General features: G+C 45.1%; 1 protein-coding gene and 1 long non-coding RNA gene across 3 annotated transcripts in view; one reads left to right on the forward strand and one right to left on the reverse strand.

Moving 5' to 3' along the window:
- Positions 1-27,091, reverse strand: part of TIMELESS (timeless circadian regulator) — a 222,249-nt gene that overhangs the window by 168,862 nt on the left and 26,296 nt on the right. The window contains exon 1 of one of the 2 annotated variants that reach the window (XM_069758446.1): positions 18,350-18,425. The exons of the other annotated variant lie outside the window; for it this stretch is intronic. The gene's annotated coding sequence lies outside the window, so the exon portion shown is untranslated. Of the gene's footprint in view, positions 1-18,349; positions 18,426-27,091 lie in introns of those variants that run through there. 2 annotated transcript variants of the gene reach the window in all.
- LOC138670798 (uncharacterized) overlaps positions 1-27,091 on the forward strand; it is a 228,516-nt gene that overhangs the window by 90,921 nt on the left and 110,504 nt on the right. The window lies entirely within an intron of this gene.

The raw sequence follows: 27,091 nt of genomic DNA on the forward strand, positions 1-27,091 counted from the left end.
GTACTCAAGAAAAATTGCACGACTTTTGGGGTCCAATTTCTCCTGTTACCCTGGGTAAAATAAAAAAAAATTGGGGGCGAAAAGATCATTTTTGTGGAAAAATATATGATTTTTTAATTTCACAGCTCTACGTTATAAATTTCTGTGAAGCACTTGTGGGTTCAAAGTTCTCACCACACATCTAGATAAGTTCCTTGAGGGGAGGGGGGGCTAGTTTCCAAAATGGTGTCACTTGTGGGGAGGTTTCCACTGTTTAGTCACATCAGGGGCTCTTCAAACGCGACATGGCTTCCGATCTCAATTCCAGCCAATTTTGCGTTGAAAAAGTAAAATGGCGCTCCTTCCCTTCTGAGCTCTGCCATGCGCCCAAACAGTGCTTTATCCCCACAGATGGGGTATCAGCGTACTCAAGACAAATTGCACAACTTTTGGGGTCCAATTTGTCCTGTTACCCTTAGTAAAAATTAAAAAAAATTGGATCTGAAGTACATTTTTTTTGTGAAAAAAAAGTTAAGCTATATTTTTTAAAAAAACATTCCAAAAATTCTTGTGAAGCACCTGAAGTGTTAATAAACTTCTTGAATGTGGTTTTGAGCACCTTGAGGGGTGCAGTTCTTAGAATGGTGTCAAGTTTGGGTATTTTCAGCCATATAGACCCCTCAAACTGACTTCAAATGTGAGGTGGCCCCTAAAAAAAATGCCTAAACATTGGAGCTCCCCCACAAGTGACCCCATTTTGGAAACTAGACCCCCCCAAGGAACTTTTCTAGATGCATATTGAACAGGTGCTTGATTTTTTAGCCTGGAATTTCCTATTTTGCCAAGGGTAATAGGAGAAGTTGGACCCCAAATGTTGTTGTCCAGTTTGTCCTGAGTACGCAGATACCCCATATGTGGGGGTAAACCACTGTTTGGGCGCACGGCAGGGCTCGGAAGGGAAGGCACGCCATTTGGCTTTTTAAATGGAAAATTAGCTCCAATCATTAGCGGACACTATGTCACGTTTGGAGAACCCCTGTGTGCCTAAACATTGGAGATCCCCCACAAATGACCTCATTTTGGAAACTAGACCCCAAAGGAACTAATCTAGATGTGTGGTGAGCACTTTGAACCCCCAAGTGCTTCAAAGAAGTTTATAACGCAGAGCAGTGAAAAAAAAAAATTTTTTCTTGTCTCAAAAATAATCATTTAGCCCAGAAATTGTATAATTTTCCCAAGGGTAACAGGAGAAATTTGACCCCAATATTTGTCCAGTTTCTCCTGAGTACGGTGATACCCCATATGTGGGGGTAAACTACTGTTTGGGCACATGCCGGGGCTCGGAAGTGAAGTAGTGACGTTTTGAAATGCAGACTTTGATGGAATGCTCCGCAGGCGTCACGTTGCGTTTGCAGAGACCCTGATGTGGCTAAACAGTAGAAACCCCCCACGAGTGACCCCATTTTGGAAACTAGACCCCCCAAGGAACTTATCTAGATATGTGGTGAGCACTTTGAACCCCCAAGTGCTTCAGAGAAGTTTATAACGCAGATCCGTGAAAATAATAAATACGTTTTCTTTCCTTAAAATAATTTTTTAGCCCAGAATTTTCCCAAGGGTTACAGGAGAAATTGGACCACAAAAGTTGTTGTCCAGTTTCTCCTGAGTACGCTGATACCCCACATGTGGGGGTAAACTACTGTTTGGGCACATGCCGGGGCTCGGAAGTGAAGTAGTGACGTTTTGAAATGCAGACTTTGATGGAATGGTCTGCGGGCGTGACGTTGCGTTTGCAGAGCCCCTGGTGTGCCTAAACAGTAGAAACCCCCACAAGTGACCCCATTTTGGAAACTAGACCCCCCAAGGAACTTATCTAGATATGTGGTGAACACTTTGAACCCCCAAGTACTTCACAGACGTTTACAACGCAGAGCCGTGAAAATAAAAAATCATTTTTCTTTCCTCAAAAATGATGTTTTAGCAAGCAATTTTTTATTTTCACAAGGGTAACAGGAGAAATTGGACCCCAGTAATTGTTGCGCAGTTTGTCCCGAGTATGCTGGTTCCCCATATGTGGGGGTAAACCACTGTTTGGGCACACGTCGGGGCTCGGAAGTGAGGGAGCACCATTTGACTTTTTGAATACAAGATTGGCTGGAATCAATGGTGGCGCCATGTTGCGTTTGGAGACCCCTGATGTGCCTAAACAGTGGAAACCCCTCAATTCTACCTCCAACACTAACCCAAACACACCCCTAACCCTAATCCCAACTGTAGCCATAACCCTAACCACAACCCTAATTTGAAACCCTAACCGTAAGGCTATGTGCCCACGTTGCGGATTCGTGTGAGATTTTTCAGCATCATTTTTGAAAAATCCGCGGGTAAAAGGCACTGCGTTTTACCTGCGGATTTACCGCGGATTTCCAGTGTTTTTTGTGCGGATTTCACCTGCGGATTCCTATTGAGGAACAGGTGTAAAACGCTGCGAAATCCGCACAAAGAATTGACATGCTGCGGAAAATACAACGCAGCGTTTCCGCACTGTATTTTCCGCACCATGGGCACAGCGGATTTGGTTTTCCATAGGTTTAAATGGAACTGTAAACCTGATGGAACACTGCTGCGAATCCGCAGCGGCCAATCCGCTGCGGATCCGAAGCCAAATCCGCACCGTGTGCACATAGCCTAATTCTAAAGGTATGTGCACACGCTGCGGATCCGCAGCAGTTTCCCATGAGTTTACAGTTTAATGTAAACCTATGGGAAACAAAAATCGCTGTACACATGCTGCAGAAAAACTGCATGGAAACGCAGCGGTTTACATTCCGCAGCATGTCACTTCTTTCTGCGGATTCCGCAGCAGTTTTACAACTGCTCCAATAGAAAATCGCAGTTGTAAAATCGCAGTGAAATGCGCAGAAAAACCGCGGTAAATCCGCCATAAATCACGTGATCAAAATGCACATTGAAACGAATTTGCCTGCCGGCAGATTCGGCGGGCGCACTGCGCATGCGCCCGATGGCAGCGCCCATGGAGAAGTCGGACGGACCCCGGGAGGCTCGGTAAGTATGATGGGGTGGAGGGGAGCACGGGGGGGGTGGATCGGAGCGCGGGGGGGGGGGGGGGGGGGGGGAACGGAGCACGGGGGTGGATCGGAGCACGGGGGTGGATCGGAGCACGGGGGGTGGATCGGAGCATGGGGGTGGATCGGAGCATGGGGGTGGATCGGAGCACGGGGGTGGATCGGAGCACGGGGGTTGGATTGGAGCACAGGGGGAGCGGACAAGAGCACGGGGGAGCGGACAAGAGCACGGGGGAGCGAACAGGAGGACGGAGGGGAGCGGAGCAGTGTACAGCACTGATCGGAGGACTGGGGGGGGAAATCGGTGACGGGGTGGGGAAATCGGTGGCGGGGGGGGGGGGGGGCTTGGGGCAGACCAGTGTTTCCAGCCATGGCCGATGATATTGCAGCATCGGCCATGGCTGGAATGTAATATTTCACCAGTTTTAATAGGTGAAATATTACAAATCGCTGATTGGCTGTTGAAAGTGAAACTGCCAATCAGAGCCACGGGGGGGGGGGGGGCTGTACTACCACTCCCCCTGTCCCTGCAGATCGGGCGTCATGGGTCGGATTGGCACCGACTTTCATGATGCCTACGTGGCGTCAAAGGTCGGGGAGGGGCTAATAAAAAAAATAAAAAATATATGGTGTTGTAAAAATGAGAATTTGCTGTTCAACTTTTATCCTTTATAACTTCCTGACAAAACATTTTTTTCCCTAAAGTGTGCTGATGTAAAGAAGACATGTGGAAAATGTTGCTTACTAAGTACTTTGTGTGACATATCTGTGATTTAACCCCTTACCGACCTCCGCCATACTATTACTGTGGAGGTCGGATCCCCTGCCTTGATGTGGGCTCTGGCACTGAGCCCACCTCAAAGTCGCGACATGTAAGCCGTTTTGAACAGCTGACATGTGCCCACAATAGCGGCAGGTGAAATCACGATTCACCCGCCGCTATTAACTAGTAACCGAATATACTCGAGTATAAGCCGATCCGAGTATAAGCCGACCCCCCTAATTTTGCCACAAAAAACTGGGAAAACTTATTGACTCGAGTATAAGCCTAGGGTAGAAAATGCAGCATTTACCGGTGAATTTCAAAAATAAAAATAGATGCTCCATACCGTTCATTATTGCCCCATAGATGCTCCATATACAACTGTGCTATATAGAATGCTCTGCACCGTTGATTATGGCCCCATAGATGCTCCTTATAATGCTGTGCCATATATGCTCTGCACCTTTGATTGTGGCCCCATAGGTGCTCCTTATAATGCTGTGCCCCATATATGCTCTGCACCTTTATGGCCCCATAGGTGCTCCTTATAATGCTGTGCCCCATTTATGCTCTGCACCTTTATGGCCCCATAGGTGCTCCTTATAATGCTGTGCCCCTTATATGCTCTGCACCTTTATGGCCCCATAGGTGCTCCTTATAATGCTGTGCCCCATATATGCTCTGCACCTTTATGGCCCCATAGGTGCTCCTTATAATGCTGTGCCCCATATATGCTCTGCACCTTTATGGCCCCATAGGTGCTCCTTATAATGCTGTGCCCCATATATGCTCTGCACCTTTATGGCCCCATAGATGCTCCTTAGAATGCTGTGCCCCATATATGCTCTGCACCTTTATGGCCCCATAGGTGCTCCTTATAATGCTGTGCCCCATATATGCTCTGCACCTTTATGGCCCCATAGGTGCTCCTTATAATGCTGTGCCCCTTATATGCTCTGCGCCTTTATGGCCCCATAGATGCTCCTTATAATGCTGTGCCCCTTATATGCTCTGCACCTTTATGGCCCCATAGGTGCTCCTTATAATGCTGTGCCCCATATATGCTCTGCACCTTTATGGCCCCATAGGTGCTCCTTATAATGCTGTGCCCCATATATGCTCTGCACCTTTATGGCCCCATAGGTGCTCCTTATAATGCTGTGCCCCATATATGCTCTGCACCTTTATGGCCCCATAGGTGCTCCTTATAATGCTGTGCCCCTTATATGCTCTGCACCTTTATGGCCCCATAGGTGCTCCTTAGAATGCTGCTGGTGCTGCCATAAAAAAAAAAAAAATCACATACTCACCTCTCTTCTCAGGACGCCGGCGCTTTCAATAATTACCTGCTCCTCTGCGGCTCCGTCTCCAGCACTGACGCTCAGCAGAGGGCGTGCACTGACTACGTCACAGCGCCCTCTAACCTGAGCGTCATTGCTAGAGGACGCTGCAGACGGAGCCGTACCGGAGCGAGGAGCAGGTAATTATAGCGCTGCGCTCCCCTTACCTGCTGCGGCGCGGTCCCTGCAGTCCCTGGCTTCTCCGGCGCTGCAGCTTCTTCCTGTAATTGAGCGGTCACATGGCACCGATCATTTACAGCAATGAATATGCGGCTCCTCCCCTATGGGGGTGGAGCTGCCTATTCATTTCTGTAATGAGCGGTGCCATGTGACCGCTCAGTGCAGGAAGAATCTGCAGCGCCGGAGAAGCCAGGGACTGCAGGGACCGCGCTGGGAGCAGGTAAGTATGATTACACAGCCCCCGCTCCCCCTCCCCTGCTGACACCCGGGTATATGACTCGAGTATAAGCCGAGAGGGGGACTTTCAGCCCAAAAAAATGGGCTGAAAATCTCGGCTTATACTCGAGTATATACGGTATATGCCGCTGTCAAATGCTGACAGCGGCATTTAACCGGCGCATCCAGCCGCGTGGCCGGAAATGAGGGCATCGCCGACCCCCGTCACATGATCGGGGGGTCAGCGATGCGTCGGCATAGCAACCAGAGGTTGTGCAATTGTTTTGTTTTTTTGTAGCTAAGTTTGGAATTTTTTTTTTACAGCTTAGATAAAACGTAACCTAGACGTGTTTGGTGTCTATGAACTCGTAATGACCTGGAGAATCAAAATGGCAGGCCAGTTTTGGCATTTAGTGAACCTAGCAAAAAAGCCAAACAAAAAACAAGTGTGGGATTGCAGTATTTTTGCAATTTCACTGCACTTGGAATTTTTTTCCCATTTTCTAGTACACGACATGCTAAAACCAATGATGTCGTTCAAAAGTACAACTTGTCCCGCAAAAAAATAAGCCCTCACATGGCCATATTGATGGAAAAATAAAAAAGTTATGGCTCTGGGAAGGAGGGGAGCGAAAAACGAGAACGCAAAAACGGAAAAGGGCAAGGTCGTGAAGGGGTTAAGGGCATGAAAATTCCAAGTTGGAAAATCTGACAAATTTGTTTTTTTCACAAATAAACGCAAGACATATCAAAGAATTTTTACCACTTACATAAATATGTCACGAGGAAACATTCTCAGAATCACTGGGATCCATGGAAGCGTTCCAGAGGGACAGTGGTCAGAATTGTAAAAATTGTCCAGGTCATTAACATGCAAACCACCCACGGGGGTAAAAAGGTGCACTCCAGAATTCAATTGGCGTTCCTTCCCTTCCGTGCCCCCAAATAGTTTTCCCACCACGTATGGAAAATTGGTGCTCTCGGGAGAAATTGCACAACAAATTGTACGGTCCATTTTCTCCTGTTACCTTTGTGAAACTGAAAAATTTGGGTATGAAGCAACATTTTTGTGGGGAAAATATATCTTTTTATTTTCTTGGCTCAAGGCGATAAACTTCTGTGAATCACCTGTTCGGTTCAAGGAGCTCACCACACATCTAGATAAGTTCTAGGGGTCTAGTTTTCAAAAAGGGTTCACTTGGGGGTTTCCACTGTTTAGGATATTTATTCCAATTTTGTGCTGCAAAAGTCAAATGGTGCTCCTTCCGTTACGCACCCTGCCATGTGCCCAAACAGCAGTTTTCCACAGAATATGGACACTCAGGAAAAATTGCACAACAAATTATAATTGTTCATTTTCTCCTGTTACCCTTGGAAAAAATGTTCTATGTTTTCTACCACATTGCTTTAATTTCTGTGAGGCAGCTAAAGGGTTAATAAACTTCTTGAATGTGGTTTTAAGCACTTTGAGAGGTACAGTTTTTACAATTGTGTCACTGTAGGGTATTTTCTGACATATACATGTCCTTCTCAAAAAATTAGCATATAGTGTTAAATTTCATTATTTACCATAATGTAATGATTACAATTAAACTTTCATATATTATAGATTCATTATCCACCAACTGAAATTTGTCACGTCTTTTATTGTTTTAATACTGATGATTTTGGCATACAGCTCCTGATAACCCAAAAAACCTGTCTCAATAAATTAGCATATCAAGAAAAGGTTCTCTAAACGACCTATTACCCTAATCTTCTGAATCAACTAATTAACTCTAAACACATGCAAAAGATACCTGAGGCTTTTATAAACTCCCTGCCTGGTTCATTACTCAAAACCCCCATCATGGGTAAGACTAGAGACCTGACAGATGTCAAGAAGGCCATCATTGACACCCTCAAGCAAGAGGGTAAGACCCAGAAAGAAATTTCTCAACAAATAGGCTGTTCCCAGAGTGCTGTATCAAGGCACCTCAATGGTAAGTCTGTTGGAAGGAAACAATGTGGCAGAAAACGCTGTACAAACGAGAAGAGGAGACCGGACCCTCAGGAAGATTGTGGAGAAGGACCGATTCCAGACCTTGGGGAACCTGAGGAAGCAGTGGACTGAGTCTGGTGTGGAAACATCCAGAGCCACCGTGCACAGGCGTGTGCAGGAAATGGGCTACAGGTGCCGAAATGGGCTACAGAGAAGCAGCACTGGACTGTTGCTAAGTGGTCCCAAGTACTTTTTTCTGATGAAAGCAAATTTTGCATGTCATTCGGAAATCAAGGTGCCAGAGTCTGGAGGAAGACTGGGGAGAAGGAAATGCCAAAATGCCTGAAGTCCAGTGTCAAGTACCCACAGTCAGTGATGGTGTGGGGTGCCATGTCAGCTGCTGGTGTTGGTCCACTGTGTTTCATCAAGGGCAGGGTCAATGCAGCTAGCTATCAGGAGATTTTGGAGCACTTCATGCTTCCATCGGCTGAAATGCTTTATGGAGATGAAGATTTCATTTTTCAGCACGACCTGGCACCTGCTCACAGTGCCAAAACCACTGGTAAATGGTTTACTGACCATGGTATTACTGTGCTCAATTGGCCTGCCAACTCTCCTGACCTGAACCCCATAGAGAATCTGTGGGATATTGTGAAGAGAAAGTTGAGAGACGCAAGACCCAACACTCTGGATGAGCTTAAGGCCGCTATTGAAGCATCCTGGGCCTCCATAACATCTGAGCAGTGTCACAGGCTGATTGCCTCCATGCCACGCCGCATTGAAGCAGTCATTTCTGCCAAAGGATTCCCGACCAAGTATTGAGTGCATAACTGAACATTATTATTTGATGGTTTTTTTGTTTGTTATTAAAAAACACTTTTATTTGATTGGATGGGTGAAATATGCTAATTTATTGAGACAGGTTTTTTGGGTTATCAGAAGTTGTATGCCAAAATCATCAGTATTAAAACAATAAAAGACCTGACAAATTTCAGTTGGTGGATAATGAATCTATAATATATGAAAGTTTAATTGTAATCATTACATTATGGTAAATAATGAAATTTAACACTATATGCTAATTTTTTGAGAAGGACCTGTACAGTTGTGCTCAAGAATTTACATACCCTGGCAGAATTTTTGCTTTATTGGCCTTTTTCCAGAGAATATGAATTATATCACCAAAACTTTATCTCCACTAATGATTAGTGGTTGGGTGAAGCCATTTATTGTCAAACTATTGTGTGCGGACGGCACTTTTATGCACTTCTAATACAAAGATGGACACCGCCAGATCACAGGCCAGACGGTGTCCACAGTGCATCCATCTTCCTCACTATAGTGAATGTTCTACTGAGCATTCCATCTGAATGACGTGTTTCAGAGATTTACACGGAAACCCCGATGCAAGCACTCAGCGTAGAGTACAGGATAAATGTGTGCCGTGCCTTACTGCGATCTTTGGGAGGCAGAATAAAATAAAAAAAATATCAAACAGCAAGTGAAGAATTGGTTTTATTTATTTTTTGCACTGTTCCTCATATGGTATAAGTGATATGGCGACTTTATTCTTTGGGTCGGTGCAATTACCACATTTCCGCAAGAAAAAATGACATGCAGCAGTCTTTATAGACGCACCGCATGTCAATGTCTGCAGGTGATCCGCAGGTGACTATGCAGGCATAGTGGACATGGAATTTCTAGAAACCCCTTCCACTATGCTGTCACGGCTGACCGCTGCGGGTTTGATGCTGCATAAATATGCAGCCTCAAACCAGCAGCAGTTTCTGATCGTGGGCATATACTCATACCCTTTAACAAAAAAGTATGTATAAAAAATGATGCATATGTAAAGTAGAAATGCCATTTATACATTATTTTGTACAGAATGACTAACTGGTTTAAGGATATAAAAATTATAAGTTTGAAAATTTCGATATGTTCAAAAATTCCTAGCTTTTCACAAAGAAACACAAAGAATTTCAACCTAAATCAAAAACACTAACAGCATTCCAGAGTTATCACAAAGTGGTAAGAATACTGAAAACGGTCCTGGTAAGGAAGGTGAAAACAGGCTAACAAAGTTTGAGCAGAGTTTAGTTTGCATAGTAGGCTTGACAGCCCTGTGCCCCAGCCTTACTGAGAAATCTGCTGAAATGCATATGGATATGATAGATCTGAAGCCTCTGTCATTCTAGCTCTATTGCCCACCAATCCCTCTCTCTTCTTGGTGTTGTCCAAACATGCCAAGTGCTGATAAGTCCTTTACTAGTGATCTTAGGCTACTTTCACACTTGCGTCGTTTGGCCTCCATCGCAATGCGTCGTTTTGGGAAAAAAATGCATCCTGCAAATGTGCCCGCAGGATGCGCTTTTTTTTCCCATAGACTTGTATTGCCAACGGATCACGACGCATGGCCATATGTCGCATCCGTCGTGCACTGGATCCGTCGTGTTTTAGCAGACCGTCGTCACAAAAAAATTTCAAGGGAACGTTTTTTTCGTACGTCGCATCCTGCATTTCCAACCATGCATGCGCGGCCGGAACTCCGCCCCCTCCTCCCCAGGCCTTTAGAATGGGCAGCGGAAGCGTTGAAAAACTGCATCCACTGCCCACGTCGTGCCAAATTTTAACAACGTCCGTCGGTACGTCGCGCCGACGCTTAGTGACGGCCACGTACCGACGCAAGTGTGAAAGAAGCCTTATAAGCACTGAACTGAATATGGTTGGATCACTCCAGCCAATGTTAGCTCATGATTCTAAGCAGCTTCACTTCCATTGCCAGCTTCAATCCCAGGCTGTCTCACTGTAGCATTAGGTCACATTGTGTGGGCCAACAGAGTGATGAAACTGCTTCAGTTCTCCCAGCAATCAGTAAGTTGATGGGCTGGGGAGCTGAGATCAACTAGAAGTTAGGGTACCGTCACACAGTGGCTTTTTGATCGCTACGACGGCACGATCCGTGACGCTCCAGCATCGTAACAATATCGCTCCAGCGTCGTAGACTGCTGTCACACTTTGCAATGTACGACGCTGGAGCGATAATTTCATGACGTATGTGCGATGTAGAAGCCGTTGGTTACTATGCGCACATCGTATACAATATCGTGCACACCTTTGTTACACCATGCGATCATGCCACTACAGCGGGACACTAGACGACGAAAGAAAATGATAATTACTTACGGGTAATTTGATTTTCCAGAACCATGACAGCGCCGCACGTGAGAGATGGCATCCGCCCCCAGGAACAGGAAACCCGTAGCAGAGATATAAGAATGGGGCGGCCCCTCTCTCCTCAGTTTGTTTCCAGAGTATGGAAGATGACCGCTTTGTTAGTACACAGTTATGTATCATATTTACATTTGTATAATCTTTCGTTAGCTTCTGTCTACACACATGTTTTGCATATATACATTTACTTATATACAATAAGTGTTTTTTTTTTTTGAATCACACAACCATCACCAAGATAGGGCGGGAATTAATGCGGCGCTGTCATGGTTCTGGAAAATCAAATTACCCGTAAGTAATTATCATTTTTCCCTTCACCATGACAGCGCCGCACGTGAGAGGAAGAAATAGAAGATTCCTAGGGTGGGACGACAGCAGACAACACCTTTCTCCCAAAAGACAAGTCTGATTGACCTAAGTCTAACCTATAATGTCGGAAGAAGGTAGAGGGTGATGACCATACTGCCGCTTTACAAATCTGTTCTATCGAGGCATTAGCCCTTTACGCCCAGGAAGTGGCTATAGCACACGTGGAGTGAGTCGTAACACCCTGTGGGGGAACTTGACCAGAAAAAGAATACGATAGTGAAATAGCCGTACGCAACCACCGTGCAATAGTTGCCTTTGAGGCCTTTTTTCCCCTGTTTGTCCCCTGAAAGGTGACAAAAAGGGCCGATGACTGACGCCAAGATTTTGTGGCCTCTATGTATTGAAGGAGGCAGCATCTGACATCGAGACAATGGAAGGTTTTCTCCCCCTGGGATTTTGGTTGGGAACAAAAAGAGGGCAGAATAATTTCCTGGTCTCTATGAAATTTAGAATTGACCTTCGGAAGAAAGGCAGGGTCGGTTTTAATATCTACTTTGTCATCATGGAAAGTAGTGTAAGGAGGGTTCACCGACATAGCTTGTAACTCACAAGTACGGCGGGCAGACGTTAAGGCAACTAGGAGAACCGTTTTTAGAGTCAAGGATTTTATTGATATAGAATCAAGAGGTTCAAAGGGGGAAACGGTTAGAGCCTTTAAAACTAAATTTAAATCCCAGGGAGCTACCTTAGGTATTAATTTTGAGGGTCTGGAAGTAAAGGAGGCTCGAATGAACCTATAGACCCAAGGGTGGTCAGCAAGTTTATGATCAAACAGTGCACCAAGGGCAGAGACTTGCACCTTTAAGGTGCTAGTAGACAGACCTTTTTCCAACCCTTTTTGGAGAAATTCAAGAATTTCCTTTACCGGGACCTGTTGACCAGAGTTAGACAACTGTCGCCCCGAGAAATCTAGGAATTTTTGCCAGATTTTCTGGTATTTGTCTGAGGTGACTTTTTTCCTGCTAGCGAGCAATGTGGTCACCAAAGGGCTTGAGCATCCTTTTGCTAACAGAAGTCCCCTTTCAAGTTCCAGGCGGTGAGATGCAACCTGTGAACTTGGGGATGTTGAACTGGCCCTTGGTATAGGAGATCCGGGGCATCCGGAAAGATCCACGGGTCCGAGATAGACATGCGCCTGAGCCATGTGAACCATGCTCTTTTCGGCCAAAAGGGAGCTATGAGGATCACTCGTGCTTTGTCTTCCCGAATTTTCCTGAGGACTGTCGGGATTAATGGTATTGGGGGGAATGCGTATGCTAGATGGAAGTTCCACCGATATAGGAACGCGTCTACCCCCTCCGGGTGTTCTCTTGGGTTCAGAGAATAGAACCTCTTCACCTTCCGATTTTGTTTTGTGGCGAACAAGTCTATGTCTGGAACGCCCCAGCTGGCACATATTTTCCCAAATACTCGCTGGTTCAGGGACCACTCCCCCTGATGTAACGTGTGACGGCTTAAGTAGTCGGCTACTTGATTCTCTGATCCTTTCAAGTATGTTCCGGTTAGTGAAAGAAGGTTGTTTTCGGCCCATATAAAAAGTTCTTTGGCCTCTGCCATAAGGGATGTTGATCTTGTGCCCCCTTGGCGGTTTATATAAGCTATCGTTGTGTTGTTGTCGGACAACACCACCACATGTCTTCCCAGAATCCTTTTTCCTATATGAAGAAGTGCTAGTCTTACCGCAGACAATTCTTTTAGATTGGAGGACGCTGTTGTCATTGGGCTCCCCCATTGACCCTGAAGGACCTGATCTCCTAAGTGTGCCCCCCAACCCCACGGACTCGCATCGGTAGTAATGACTACTGGATCTCGTACTGACCATGGCACTGCGTTGGTTAGATTTTCTATTTTCAGCCACCACTCTAGTGAGTTTTGAACCTTTGGTGATAGAAGAATCTTCCGATTCAGATTGTATGGATTTCTTTCTTGTTCGGCTAGTATTTGCCATTGTAACTCTCGTGTGTGGCTTTGTGCCCATCGCGTTGCTGGAATTGTTGCCGTTAGGACTCCTAAGAGTGACATTGCATTCCTCAGAGAGATAGTCTGTTGTAGTTGGAATGACTGTACTCTCTGCTGAATAGATTGAACTTTCCTCTGTGGGAGGACACACTCCTGCTTGACTGAATCTAACACGATTCCGAGGAATTCTTGAGTTTGAGTTGGGACAAGCCTTGATTTTTTCAGGTTTATCATCCATCCTAAACTGGTCAGCACCTCCAGTACTCTTGCGGCCGCTTTTTCGCAACTTTCTTTGTTTTTTGCTATTATCAAAAAATCGTCCAAATAGGGTACCAACATTATGTCTTCTTTTCTGACGAAAGATGCTACTTCGGAAATAATTTTTGTGAATATACGGGGCGCTATGGCTACCCCAAAAGGAAGACATTGATATTGTAGATGGACAGGGGTTTCCCCCAGATTTACCACTAATCTTAGATATTGTTGGTGTTGGACAGCGATTGGCACATGGTAGTAAGCGTCTGTAAGATCGATCACCACCATGTAACAGTTTGGGTCGAGTACTTTTACTGCAGTCTTTAAAGTTTCCATCTTGAATTTGTCTATTTGAATGTAATGGTTTAGGGCCTTTAGGTTGAATATTACTCTCAGCGAGCCGTCTGGTTTTGGTGTTAGAAATAAAGTGCTGTAGAACCCTTTCCCTATCTCTTGATGGGGTACTTCTACTAACACCTCTTTTTGCATGAGGAGATAAATTTCTCTTTTTAATATGGCCTGATTTTTTCCCGCCACCTGGGTCATTTTTACACGATTTGGTGGGAGGTTGGAGAACTTGAACCTCAGACCCTCTGACAACAAATTTGTTATCCATTGAGAAGCCGGCAGCGCTGCCCAGTGATGGACAAACCGCCGGAGTCTTCCCCCCACCGGAATACTGGCGTCACTGACTTTTGGGATCAGGCTTGGGGGGAGGCTTGTTGAAAAGGAATCCCCTTTCCTTTCGCTCTCTCCAGGGTCTGCCTCGACTAGACCTGTCATCTGATCGGCCGCGGGTTCCTCTATATCCACCACGAAAGGACGAACGAGAGGTATCCCATCGGCGCCTGGGAAAGGAAGGAGGTGGAAACCGCTTCTTTTTGTCCGACGCTTTCTCAAGGATCTCGTCTAGAGCTTTTCCAAAAAGGTATTGCCCTTCACAGGGTACTCCAGAGTTTGACCTTTGATTGGAAGTCAGCTGTCCAATTTTTTAGCCATAATGTTCTCCTTCCTGAATTGGATAACGCACACACACGTGCGGCACTTCTAACCGAATCTATCGAGGCGTCTGCTAGGAATCTTGCGGCGCCTTGCAGAGAAGGCAATGCTTCCAGAAGCCTCTCTCTCGGGCATTTGTTTTTGATTTGGTCACTTAACTCCTTTAACCACTTGACCATAGCACGTGCCGTGCAAGTGGCAGCAACCCCGGGTTTAAATGACCATGTCGCTGCTTCCCAAGCCGACTTTAGAAAAGCATCTGCTTTTTTGTCGAGTGGGTCCCTTAGGGCTCCCATGTCTTCAAATGGTAACGCAACCCCTTTAGAGGTGCTAGCGATGGCTGCATCTAGTTTAGGGGCCTTATCCCACTTTTCACAGACTTCCTCATCAAAGGGGTATTTGCGTTTTAATGCCTGAGGGACGGACATCTTTTTATTAGGCTTTTTCCACTCACGTTTTATTAATTTGATTATGTTATCATGGAAGGGAAAAAACTTTTGCTTCTTCTCCTCCAAGTTGCTAAACATGGTGTCTTGGATTGTCCGTGGTTCTCTAGGGGTCTCTTCCCCCATAGTCGTTCTGACAAGTTTGAGCAGCTTCCCAATGTCCTCCGACTGAAAACATGGGTGGCCATACTCCTCATCTGAGGAGTCTAAATCTGAGGCATCAGAGGGGGTTAAGGCTCCCAGCTCATCCCCTGAATCTATGTCCGACCCTTGTTCACTTGTTGGGGGAGGGGGGGGGTCTCCTTTGTGTGATGTTTCAACTGTTCTTTAACTGTAGATTTAACTTCCTCCCGTATAATTGTTTTAATGTTTTGTAATAGGGAAGAAGATTCCTCCGCAACTGTTCTGTCGATACAGGGCTGGCAGACCTTTTTGGTATAGCCTAGGGAGTTTTTCTTTACATAGTGGACAGACCCTATTCTTTTGCTTGGAGGTGGCTTTCCCTTCCTATAAAACATAGTGCACAGGGTATCAGTGTGTGTGTAGCTTGCCTTACAAAGGCACTCACCCCTCCAGGACCCTGGGTACCGCTGCAGCTTGAGTGTCTTCCGACATTCTGGGCGCAGGCATCAGCAGCTCCGGATCTACCGCTAGTTCGGTCATCTCCGTCTGAAGAGCAGGACCAGCGACTCCTCTTTGCTGCTGTATCTTATAGAGGAGCGGTGTGCGCGCCACTGGATCAGCTTCCGCCCGGAAGTGTCCAGCACACCGGCTCCCTCGGCGTGTGACATCACTTCCTGCGACCGGAAGTCGTCATCCTTCACTTCGGCGCCAGCGTCAGTGAAGGACACGCCCCCATATCCCCGGACTGGCCTCCTGCACAGAGCGGTCGCCGGGGAGTCCAGCGAGGGAAAGGGATGGCGCGGACCAAGCAGCCAGACACCGGACAGCACCGCACGCGATGCCGCCGACTACGGCTGCCCCCCCCCCCCCCGCGGACCTCGGCCTCCGGACCGGAATCATCAGAAGGAGATCCACCTGCAGGAACAGGAAACCAAACTGAGGAGAGAGGGGCCGCCCCATTCTTATATCTCTGCTACGGGTTTCCTGTTCCTGGGGGCGGATGCCATCTCTCACGTGCGGCGCTGTCATGGTGAAGGGAAAAGTTTCAAACGATCTGCTACGACGTACGATTCTCAGCGGGGTCCCTGATCGCAGGAGCGTGTCAGACACTGCGAGATCGTAACTATATCGCTGGAACGTCACAAATCGTGCCGTCGTAGCGATCTAAATGCCACTGTGTGACGGTACCCTTAGGATTAACCCTTTATATTTACAGAATACTGTACTCTGCAAATACACATATACAGTTAGGTCCATATATATTTGGACAGAGACAACATTTTTCTAATTTTGGTCATAGACATTACCACAATGAATTTTAAACAAAACAATTCAGATACAGTTGAAGTTCAGACTTTCAGCTTTCATTTGTGGGTATCCACATTAAAATTGGATGAAGGGTTTAGGAGTTTCAGCTCCTTAACATGTGCCACCCTGTTTTTAAAGGGACCAAAAGTAATTGGACAATTGACTCCAAGGCTATTTCACGGACAGGTGTGGGCAATCCCTTTGTTATGTCATTCTCAATTAAGCAGATAAAAGGCCTGGAGTTGATTTGAGGTGTGGTGCTTGCATTTGGAAGGTTTTGCTGTGAAGTAAACATGCGGTCAAAGGAGCTCTCCATGCAGGTGAAACAAGCCATCCTAAAGCTGCGAAAACAGAAAAAACCCATCCGAGAAATTGCTACAATATTAGGAGTGGCAAAATCTACAGTTTGGTACATCCTGAGAAAGAAAGAAAGCACTGGTGAACTCATCAATGCAAAAAGACCTGGGCGCCCATGGAAGACAACAGTGGTGGATGATCCGAGAATAATCTCCATGGTGAAGAGAAACCCCTTCACAACAGCCAACCAAGTGAACAACACTCTCCAGGAGGTCGGCGTATCAATATCCAAATCTACCATAAAGAGAAGACTGTATGAAAGTAAATACAGAGGGTTCACTGCACGGTGCAAGCCACTCATAAGCATCAAGAATAAAAAGGCTAGACTGGACTTTGCTAAAAAACATCTAAAAAAGCCAGCACAGTTCTGGAAGAACATTCTTTGGACAGATGAAACCAAGATCAACCTCTACCAGAATGATGGAAAGAGAAACGTATGGCGAAGGCGTGGTACAGCTCATGATCCAAAGCATACCACATCATCTGTAAAACCCGGCGGAGGCAGTGTGATGGCTGGGGCATGCATGGCTGCCAGTGGCACTGGGTCACTAGTGTTTATTGATGATGTGACACAGGACAGAAGCAGCCAAATGAATTCTGAGGTATTCAGAGCCATACTGTGTGCTCAGATCCAGCCAAATGCAGCAAACTGATTGGTCGTCGTTTCATACCACAGATGGACAATGACCCAAAACAAAAAGCCAAAGCAACCCAGGAGTTTATTAAAGCAAAGAAGTGGAATATTCTTGAATGGCCAAGTCAGTCACCTGATCTCAGCCCAATTGAGCATGCATTTCACTTGTTAAAGACTAAACTTCAGACAGAAATACCCACAAACAAACAGCAACTGAAAACCACGGCAGTGAAGGCCTGGCAGAGCATCAAAAAGGAGGAAACACAGCTTTTGGTGATGTCCATGAGTTCAAGACTTCAGGCAGTCATTGCCCACAAAGGGTTTTCAACCAAGTACTAAAAATGAACGTTTTATTTAAAATTATTGAATCTGTCCAATTACTTTTGGTCCCTTTAAAAACAAGGTGGCACATGTTAAGGAGCTGCAACTCCTAAACCCTTCATCCAATTTTAATGTGGATACCCACAAATGAAAGCTGAAAGTCTGAACTTCAACTGCATCTGAATTGTTTTGTTTAAAATTCATTGTGGTAATGTCTATAACCAAAATTAGAAAAATGTTGTCTCTGTCCAAATATATATGGACCTAACTGTACTTTTGTACACAAAGTTTGAAAAATACTCTTTCATACAATAGGACTTTACATTAGGTATACAGCCCATGGCACAGCACAACAGAGCAGATAAAACCCTAGTTACATGTCACTTTCACTAACTGTACAATGTACATGACTAAACAATCAACCCATCAATTAAGCCTACAAAGAATTACAAACAGGTCATAATGGGAATTGACGTTCACAATATTATGCAGCACAACTTTTAAAGACTCTAGAGTTACAGGGAAAAAAGTAATCTTAGTAGAAACATTGCATAAAATAAAACAATTAAAAAAAACCAATTATTTGATTCTCTTAGATTCACTGCTACAGTGCTTTCCCAACCCACCAGTATGTTACAAGAACACTCTTTAGCCACAGGAAGAGCCCTTCCTATAATACAGTTTGCAATCACAAAATGGTCCAAAAATTGTGTCATATTGTGCACAGGTTATACAGAAGGTTCACACAACCACAAAATGTACGTATGTCATCACCTCTCCGTACCACATGTATCCATACCTGCCCAGACCTGCTGATTTTGGAAAATGTTGAAGTTGCTCTTAACCTGAAAAGTTCTGTTATCCAAGTATTCACAGCAGCAGCTGCAAAAGAAATACTCAGGAGCTGACAAAGGGCTGGGAGAAGGCAGGGAGAGGAGAGGGAGGGCACATCTCATAACCCAGGTTATGCAAGCACTCCATTTACCAGAGGTCCTCACTGAGCTAACCTACATTGTCATTCAGCCAACTAGAAGCAGCACATCATGTCAGCCAGGGCCTTGCTGACAAAAATTCAGGTCACCAATTTACAACTGGGATATCTGCGGGTTTTAAAGTCTCAACGGAGTTGATGCTATGAATAAACTTTGCATTTTCAATTCTTTTTTTATTTAGCCAGAAGTGCATTTATTTTACAAATTCACACCAAAATAATTTCTAACTGTGAGAGTGATCTGTGAAAGTAAAGCGGGTATCATTCATCCCATATTCACAATCTGGGTCCGGCCCACCATGGGTGTCTTGGACCAAACACAGCCACCACTGGCCTATGAGCCATGTTAGGCCTCATTGACACATCCGCTTAAAATAGCGTATGAGTGAAATGGTCCGTTTTTACTAAGTGGTTTTCTTTAGGTAATTCATGTGTACCCCATAGCTAGATATCCGCGAGACATATAATTAGTGCATTGCGTGTGTAGCTTACTGTACATGCACTGACCTAATAAATGAAAAGAATTCCATGAGGTCTCCCTCATTTTTGGAGACCAGCAAGGGTAAAGCATACAGATGATATTCTCACACTGGAAAGGTATTCCCAGCCTAAAAATACCAGCCCACCGCAGAAGTGAAACATCACATTAGTTGCTCCAATTATGGCTTTTTGCCTTGGAAATCAGGGTAATGGGGACTAGGGTGGATCTAAGCTGTGAATTGTCAAAAAAACAGCTGATATCAAGACCTGGTATTTGTAATGGAGAAGTACCGTATCTATCAAACACCCTCATTATGAACGCTGCAATAAACAGAGAAAAATAAAACATACAAAAATTATTAAAAAAAAAAAAAAAAAACAAAGACACATCCCGACTCTTTCCCTGGTTCACTACTTTATTTAAAAAAAAAAAATAGGTCTGACGTAGTCCACAAATGGAAACGTGAAATTAAAAAAAAAACATAAAACGTGAGCAAAGTACTCATGCAGGTCCGGTGTAGTACAGCGCTTTCTATGACGTTACCTGACTCAAAACAAGGCTCCATAGTCTTTAGATGACCGAGTCAGGCAACACCATGAGATGCGCTGTATTAAAACCTATGGAACCTTTTCATGACTCTGTCGGGTTATGCCGTGGGAAGCGCTAGTTTATGTCAGACAGGAGTGGGAACTTTGCTTTCTAATAAACTGGTAAATGAGGGACAAATTTCACACGCAAGCAGACTCTGTCGTCAAAACCCTCCACAGACTTTAGTAGCATCAACTGCTGGCTCGCGCTGCACTCTGCGAGATCCGGCGACTGTGAAGTGCTAGCAGTAATCTTACTGATGTCACTGTTCAGAGTCGCCAGATCTCGCAGAGCGCCACATGAGCCAGGATTGGCTACTGCTAAAGTCTACGGAGCTTCAGAACGAGGCTCCACAGGCTTTGGATGACTGAGTCGGGCAAAAAATTGGAATGCGCAGAACTATGTCGGACCCGAGTGAGAACTTTGCTTTTTAATAAATTGGTTAAGGAGGGACAGGGTTTTGCCTTTCTCTTTTAATGTTTTTTCAGGATTCCATTTGTAGACTAGGTCAGACCTGCGTGGGACTTTTTGCTTTTAATAAATTGGTGAACTAGGGAAAGAGTCGGGGAGTGTTTTTTTAATAAAGTACTTTTTTGTATGTATATTTTTCTTTATTACTGGGTTAGTAATGAGGGTGTCTGATATATACATCAACCCCAAGCCCCATTACCTTGATTGTCACTGCACCAGTACAAATGGGAAGAGTGAAGAGTCATCTAATATGATGTGACACTTCTGGGGCTGCTGCAGGCTGGTATTTTTAGGCTGGGAGGGGCTCAATAACCAGGGACCTTTCCAGCCTGATTTCAGCTCACAGCGGTCAGCTTTACCTTTTCTGGTTACCAAAAACAGTGGGCACCCACGTCATTTTTCCATTTATTTACGGTCAGTGTGCAAACACAGACATGTGCGCAGCCCCATAGATAATAATATTGGGTATGCGTATGTAAGTATAAACGGACGCCACACGTACCGGAAACACAGATGTGAAGGGGGCCTTAGTCTATACTCATATTGTTCTTATAGTGGGCAGCACAGTAGATATATTACATATATTGCCCATCAGGTTTTTGCCATTGTGGTCACAGTATGCCACAGAATAGGTTTACATAATACTCAACACATGTCATGGCTATAGGTTTCCTTGGCAAAGTAAATTACTGATAATTCCAATCTTTTTCAAGCTCTCTCCATAGTGTAGATAAGAGTGACCTGCTTCTAAGCACACCTATAGTACATAAAACTACACCTTCTGTGGACTAAAACATGATTTGATCCTAGTCTAACACACACATTCCATTGTTACTTAAAGGGAACCTGTCACCCCCGTTTTTTCAGATTGAGATAAAAATACTGTTAAATAGGGCCTGCGCTGTGCGTTACAATAGTGTATGTAGTGTACCCCGATTCCCCACCTATGCTGCGAAATACATTACCAAAGTCGCCGTTTTCGCCTGTCAATCAGGCTGGTCAGGTCGGGTGGGCGTGGTCACAGCGCTGTTGCTTCCTCAGCTTTACGTTGGTGGCGTAATGGTGTGCGCATGTCGAAGTGACGAATCCACTGCGCGCACGTGAAGAAGCAGCGCGCGATCTGCGCTATTACCCCCTGTCATCGGTGGGGGCGGCCATCTTCCTGGGGCCGCGCGTGCGCAGATGGAGTGCTCTGCTGCACGGGGCTTCAGGAAAATGGCCGCGGGATGCCGCGCGTGCGCAGAAGAGATCGCGGCGGCCATTTTCCCAAAGCCGAGTTTGCATCTGCAGCTGCTTCTTCACGTGCGCGAAGTGGATTCATCACTTCGACATGCGCACACCACTACGCCACCAACGTAAAGCTGAGGAAGAAACAGCGCTGTGACCACACCCACCCGACCAGCCTGATTGACAGGTGAAAACGGCGACTTTGGTAATGTATTTCGCAGCATAGGTGGGGAATCAGGGTACACTACATACACTATTGTAACGCACAGCGCAGGCCCTATTTAACAGTATTTTTATCTCAATCTGAAAAAACGGGGTGACAGGTTCCCTTTAAGAAAAAAAAATGTTGTTAGATTGCCTTTATTGTGCATCTTCAGTTATGATTCAGGCCTTTTAGTACCCTAAATTAATAAGACTTCACCAGGAGGATGGCAAATATATATGATAGCCAAATCCTACCGTATACGCACTAATGTGAAAAAAAACTGTCCCAAATTGCTTTTTAAAAAAAAGTGTTTACCACTGGCTAATTCCATGCAATACAAAAGGTGTTTATATTTTGCCATAAAGATACATGTAAAGCACCACACTAGGTACAATTTCAAGTAAAACATCTCATAGGAAGAGATCAATCGTGCAATGTATATAAACAAGTGGGAATTTTTTTTTTTTTTTTAAACTGGCTAGAGTTGTGCAGTTGCCCATTACAACCCACCAGACATATTCCAGGTCTCATTTTTGAGAGGTCATTTACAAAATAAGAGCTGAAGTTTAATTGGTTGCCACATCTAACTGGAAACTTTTTCTTTGCTCTGCTAGTTATCCAAAATTTTCCCAATCTAACGCCTCCTTCAGAGGTCAGTGTGCCCACTACATGTGGTGACAGTTTTCACACGTAACGAAGACACTTACACCAGTACATCTATTCAAATGAAAGGGTTTGTGCATGTCAGTGTGTTTCTAAGGACCGTGTGCCCAGGGACAAAACACGCTGACATGCCTGTTTTTTACTAGCAGCACGGGCCGCCAAACATCAGGCACACGTGCACACTGATGACATCTGTGTGTCATTAGTGTGATATGCATCAGCGCCTGAGAAGCAGCGGTACAGTTAGCGCTATTCCCCAGCACTGGGTGCTGAAGATGCCTCTAATCAATCTCCCCTGCTCTGCCTGTGATCAACGCAAGCAGGGGAGAATGATGAGTTATATTCAAGTGAGAACAATGAGAGCAGGTGGCGGCTGATGGGACTATTACTCTCATCAGCCTACACCTGCTGCGGCTAATGACAGCGAGAGCAGGAGCAGCTGATGGGGGTATTCACCAGCCGGCGCCTGCGCTATAAATAATAAAACATCTGCCTACAAGTGTAGGCTGATGGGAGTAATCGTCCCATCAGCCGCCGCCTGCTCTCACTTGAATATAACTCATCATCCTCCCTTGCTCGCGATGATCGCTGGCAGAGAAAGGGAGAATGATGAGAGCAGTCTTCAGTACCCGGAGCTGGGGAACAGCACAAACTGTACCGCTGCTTTTCAGGCACTGATGTGTGTGCCACAAGTATTACACACAAACACAGTAGCGTAGCTAGTGGGGGGAAGAAGGGGCCGTCGCCCTGTGCCCGTTCACATGAAGGGGCCCACCGGGAGTCACTTCCACTTCTTAGATGAGACAGAACATCGCTCAGGAGGAGGGCAACAAAATGCCTGCTCCCCTGCCTGACGGAGATTCTGTATTTTGCTAGCACAGTGGCCAGTTGCTAAGTCTCCCTCCTGCCCTGTATGGTGCAGGCTTACTGACCTGAGGAGCTTCTGTCAGGTTGCAGTTTTGTGCACGCTCGAATTGTCTCGAACACGCTGGGTCCTAGTGCACACCTTGCATTTTTCTCAGACACTTCCTGATCCTGCCTCACTGCCAGCAAACTTCGTTGGTAAGTAGGGATGAAATTTATTAGAATGATTAAACGAAGGCATGTCATGGTCACTGGGGGGTGAATGTAAGGATGGGGGTATTGTGGGGGAGGGGGAACAGGGCACTGAGGGGTGAATGTGAGGGCTGAGGTGGATGGGGGGACAGGGCATTGAGGGGCTGATTATTATACTGTTTTGTTAGGAGATTATAAGCACTATTACATGTAATAGTTGCGGTCTGGGGGCTGAAGATGGAGAGGTAGGGGGCTTTTGATCAGGGCTGTGGAGTCGGAGTCCATTTTGGTGGAGTAGTATAATGCAGTTTGTGGGGAATATTTTTTTTTTTCGTAAGAATATGGAAAGTTATGAAAGGTCCTATAAATGCCTGTCCTATTCTTGATCTAAGGTCTAGACTTTTAGCCGAGATGAATCTGTGCTGCAGTTTAAGTAGTGAGGCTCCTCCTCTACAGATAAGGGAAAAAAAATAAACACACAGGGAAGGAATGCCTCATCTCAGAAATTCTGGAGTGAACAGGAAAGCAGGATTAAAGGGAACCTGTCACCCCGTTTTTTCAGATTGAGATATAAACACTGTTAAATAGGGCCTGCGCTGTGCGTTACTATAGTGTATGTAGTGTACCCTGATTCCCCACCTATGCTGAGAAATACATTACCAAAGTCGCCGTTTTCGCCTGTCAATCAGGCTGGTCAGGTCAGGTGGGCGTGGTGACATCGCTCTTTTCTTCCCCAGCTTTCCGTTGGTGGCGTAGTGGTGTGCGCATGTCCAAGTTCCGATTTCCCTGCGCGCACGTGAAGAAACAGCGCGCGATCTGCGCTGTTATCCCTTTCATCGGTGGGGGCGGCCATCTTCCGGGGGCCGCGCGTGCGCAGATGGAGTGCTCTGCTGCACGGGGCTTCAGGAAAATGGCCGCGGGATGACGCGCGTGCGCAGAAGAGATCGCGGCGGCCATTTTCCCAAAGCCGAGTTTGCATCTCGGCTTTGGGAAAATGGCCGCCGCGATCTCTTCTGCGCACGCGCGTCATCCCGCGGCCATTTTCCTGAAGCCCCGTGCAGCAGAGCACTCCATCTGCGCACGCGCGGCCCCAGGAAGATGGCCGCCCCCACCGATAAAAGGGATAAGAGCGCAGATCGCGCGCTGTTTCTTCACGTGCGCGCAGGGAATTCGGAACTTGGACATGCGCACACCACTACGCCACCAACGGAAAGCTGGGGAAGAAAAGAGCGATGTCACCACGCCCACCTGACCTGACCAGCCTGATTGACAGGCGAAAACGGCGACTTTGGTAATGTATTTCTCAGCATAGGTGGGGAATCAGGGTACACTACATACACTATAGTAACGCACAGCGCAGGCCCTATTTAACAGTATTTATATCTCAATCTGAAAAAACGGGGGTGACAGGTTCCCTTTAAGGCAAGTACTTCTTAAAGCATAAAGCATATCTAAACTTTCAATAAACTGTGCATAAATCAATAGTCCAGTATATGTTGTCTCCGTATGCTTGATGTTTTAGTTTGTTTTTCCTCTTAGCTCGTTTGGAGAAATTAGCTGCTCTGATGACATATACACTATACATAGAATAAAAGGGGAAAAACGGTTTTCAAACATCTCAAATTCAGAAATACAGTAACAGGATCGATGAGAACATATATATATGTGTCTCTGTGTGTTCTGGAATATGATTCAGCACAAACATGCTCCCTCCCTCCTCCCACTTCATAGACTGTGAAGAAATATGATGTGAAGCATTTAGTGAGCTGTACCCTGAGACAAGCCTGACATTGAAAGTTCTGAGCAAAGCTATCTAACAATATATTTTACAAATTTTACACTTATCTGTCCTATTGATTTATGCGAAGATTGTTTTATTTCTACCCTAAAATATACAGTGTATAATTCCCTATTCTTGCAAGAATTACAATATACCTTATTTTTTTACAGGACAAAATTGTTTTGAGAGCAAATTTACATAATTACAAAATGTCTAAGATCATCTTATGAAGTCATCAGTATTTGAGCATTTCACAGTGACTCAAGATACAAAACATTTTGTGTGTCAGCGTATAAGTGACCGAGATGAAAACAAATGATGTGATGCCAAAATCAGTGCATACTCAGGCAGTGATAAAACATTCTCCTTCAAGAGCTTCCGATCTAAAAAAACATTTACAACGCTGCCACCCAGAAGTTTACAAAGCAGTGATTGAAAAAGATCACAGTAGCACCAAGAAACCAGCACTTCCCGCCAGGCAAAGGAGGAGGAAAGCCTCTAAAACATCAGTTACAAGATATTTTGTAAGTGACAAAGTTACTGTAACAATGACAGATGTGCTTAAAAGATAGCTCATCGAGCTTGGTGTGAAGGACAGTGTACCATTATTATTTGCACGACCAGCTTTTACAGCTCTTAATGGAGAAATGTCCTGCAAACTTGGTGTTTATCTAGAAAGAGAAAGTATTAGAAAATTAATGATTGCTTTCAAAATATTTTATTAAATTTTAAACTTTAACCGGGAGGGATAAATCAGGAGGGGGAGGAGAGGAGGGGGAGGAGTATGGAGGTAGGGAGAAACAAACCCCTAACAATGGGGTATAATGATGATCGTACAGTAATATTGTATAGGACAAATATGATAACAAGAACTATATACAGATTCTTACAAGCATGTTAATAAACGTCTTGGAATGAAACCAAGAGTGTAAATTAGGACCACATAAAACAGGAATCAAGGTAATCACTTTATGATTAATAAATGGAGCCTGAACTTGACTAACACTTCAAGTAATCGGGGTAGGGAATATTTCGTCCCATCGGAACCATTTTTTCATGAATTTTGGACACTGGTTATTCGCTATTGAAAAATGAAACTCATGGGATCTGTGCTGAGAAACTCTTAGTATGATATCTTTTAATGATGGTATCTGTTGACTCTTCCAATGAAAAGCAATATAGTTTTTCACCACTAGACATATATGAATTATAGTTAATTTTAAGTTATGATCGAGCTGATCAAGTCCAATAGACAGCAGAGCATTTTGAGGTTGTAAAGTGAAGGGAGCATTGGTAAGTTTGCTGATGACTTCTCTAGAAAGTTTTTTCCAGAGAGGGTTTACCGTTGGGCAGCTCCAGAATATGTGCATCATGTCTCCTTTTTAGAAAATTAATGATTGAAGAAGCACTTAACCAACAGGAAGATCTTAAAAAAGACTTTCAAGAGACGCTTTGTGTGTCTTAAAATGGATGCCTGCACACGTCATAGGTCACTCTATTTTGCTATCAACATTCGAGGTTTGTGACAACAAAAAAATTGTTAATAATAATAATAATCTTTACTAAGATGCTGGCAGTAAAAGATACTAAAGCTCATCACAGCAGCCAGTTTCTCCAAACCTTAGTGGAAAAAGTTCTGCAAGATTATGAACTAAAAACAGAACAGGTTGTTGCTATTGAAACTGATAATGCTGCAAACATGATAAGTACAATTGAACTGATGAATGAGAATAATGAAGGTGAACAGCAGCTAGAAGAACATTTCACATTCAGTATGTTGGGAGATGGAAGGCCACAGTCCTGTTCCCATAATGGAGGAACAAACAGATATTACTACAGAAGAACAGCAAAATGATTATTTACAATTACCGTATATACTCGAGTATAAGCCGAGATTTTCAGCCCAAATTTTTGGGCTGAAAGTGCCCCTCTCGGCTTATACTCGAGTCAAGGTGGGTGGCAGGGTCGGCGGGTGAGGGGGAGAGGGCGCTGAGGCATACTTACCTGCTTCCAGTGATCCTGGCGCTCCCTGCCTGTCCCACGGTCTTCGGTGCTGCAGTTCTTCCCCTGTTCAGCGGT

Source organism: Ranitomeya imitator, chromosome 3, assembly GCF_032444005.1.
Source record: "Ranitomeya imitator isolate aRanImi1 chromosome 3, aRanImi1.pri, whole genome shotgun sequence".
Lineage (NCBI taxonomy): Eukaryota > Metazoa > Chordata > Amphibia > Anura > Dendrobatidae > Ranitomeya > Ranitomeya imitator.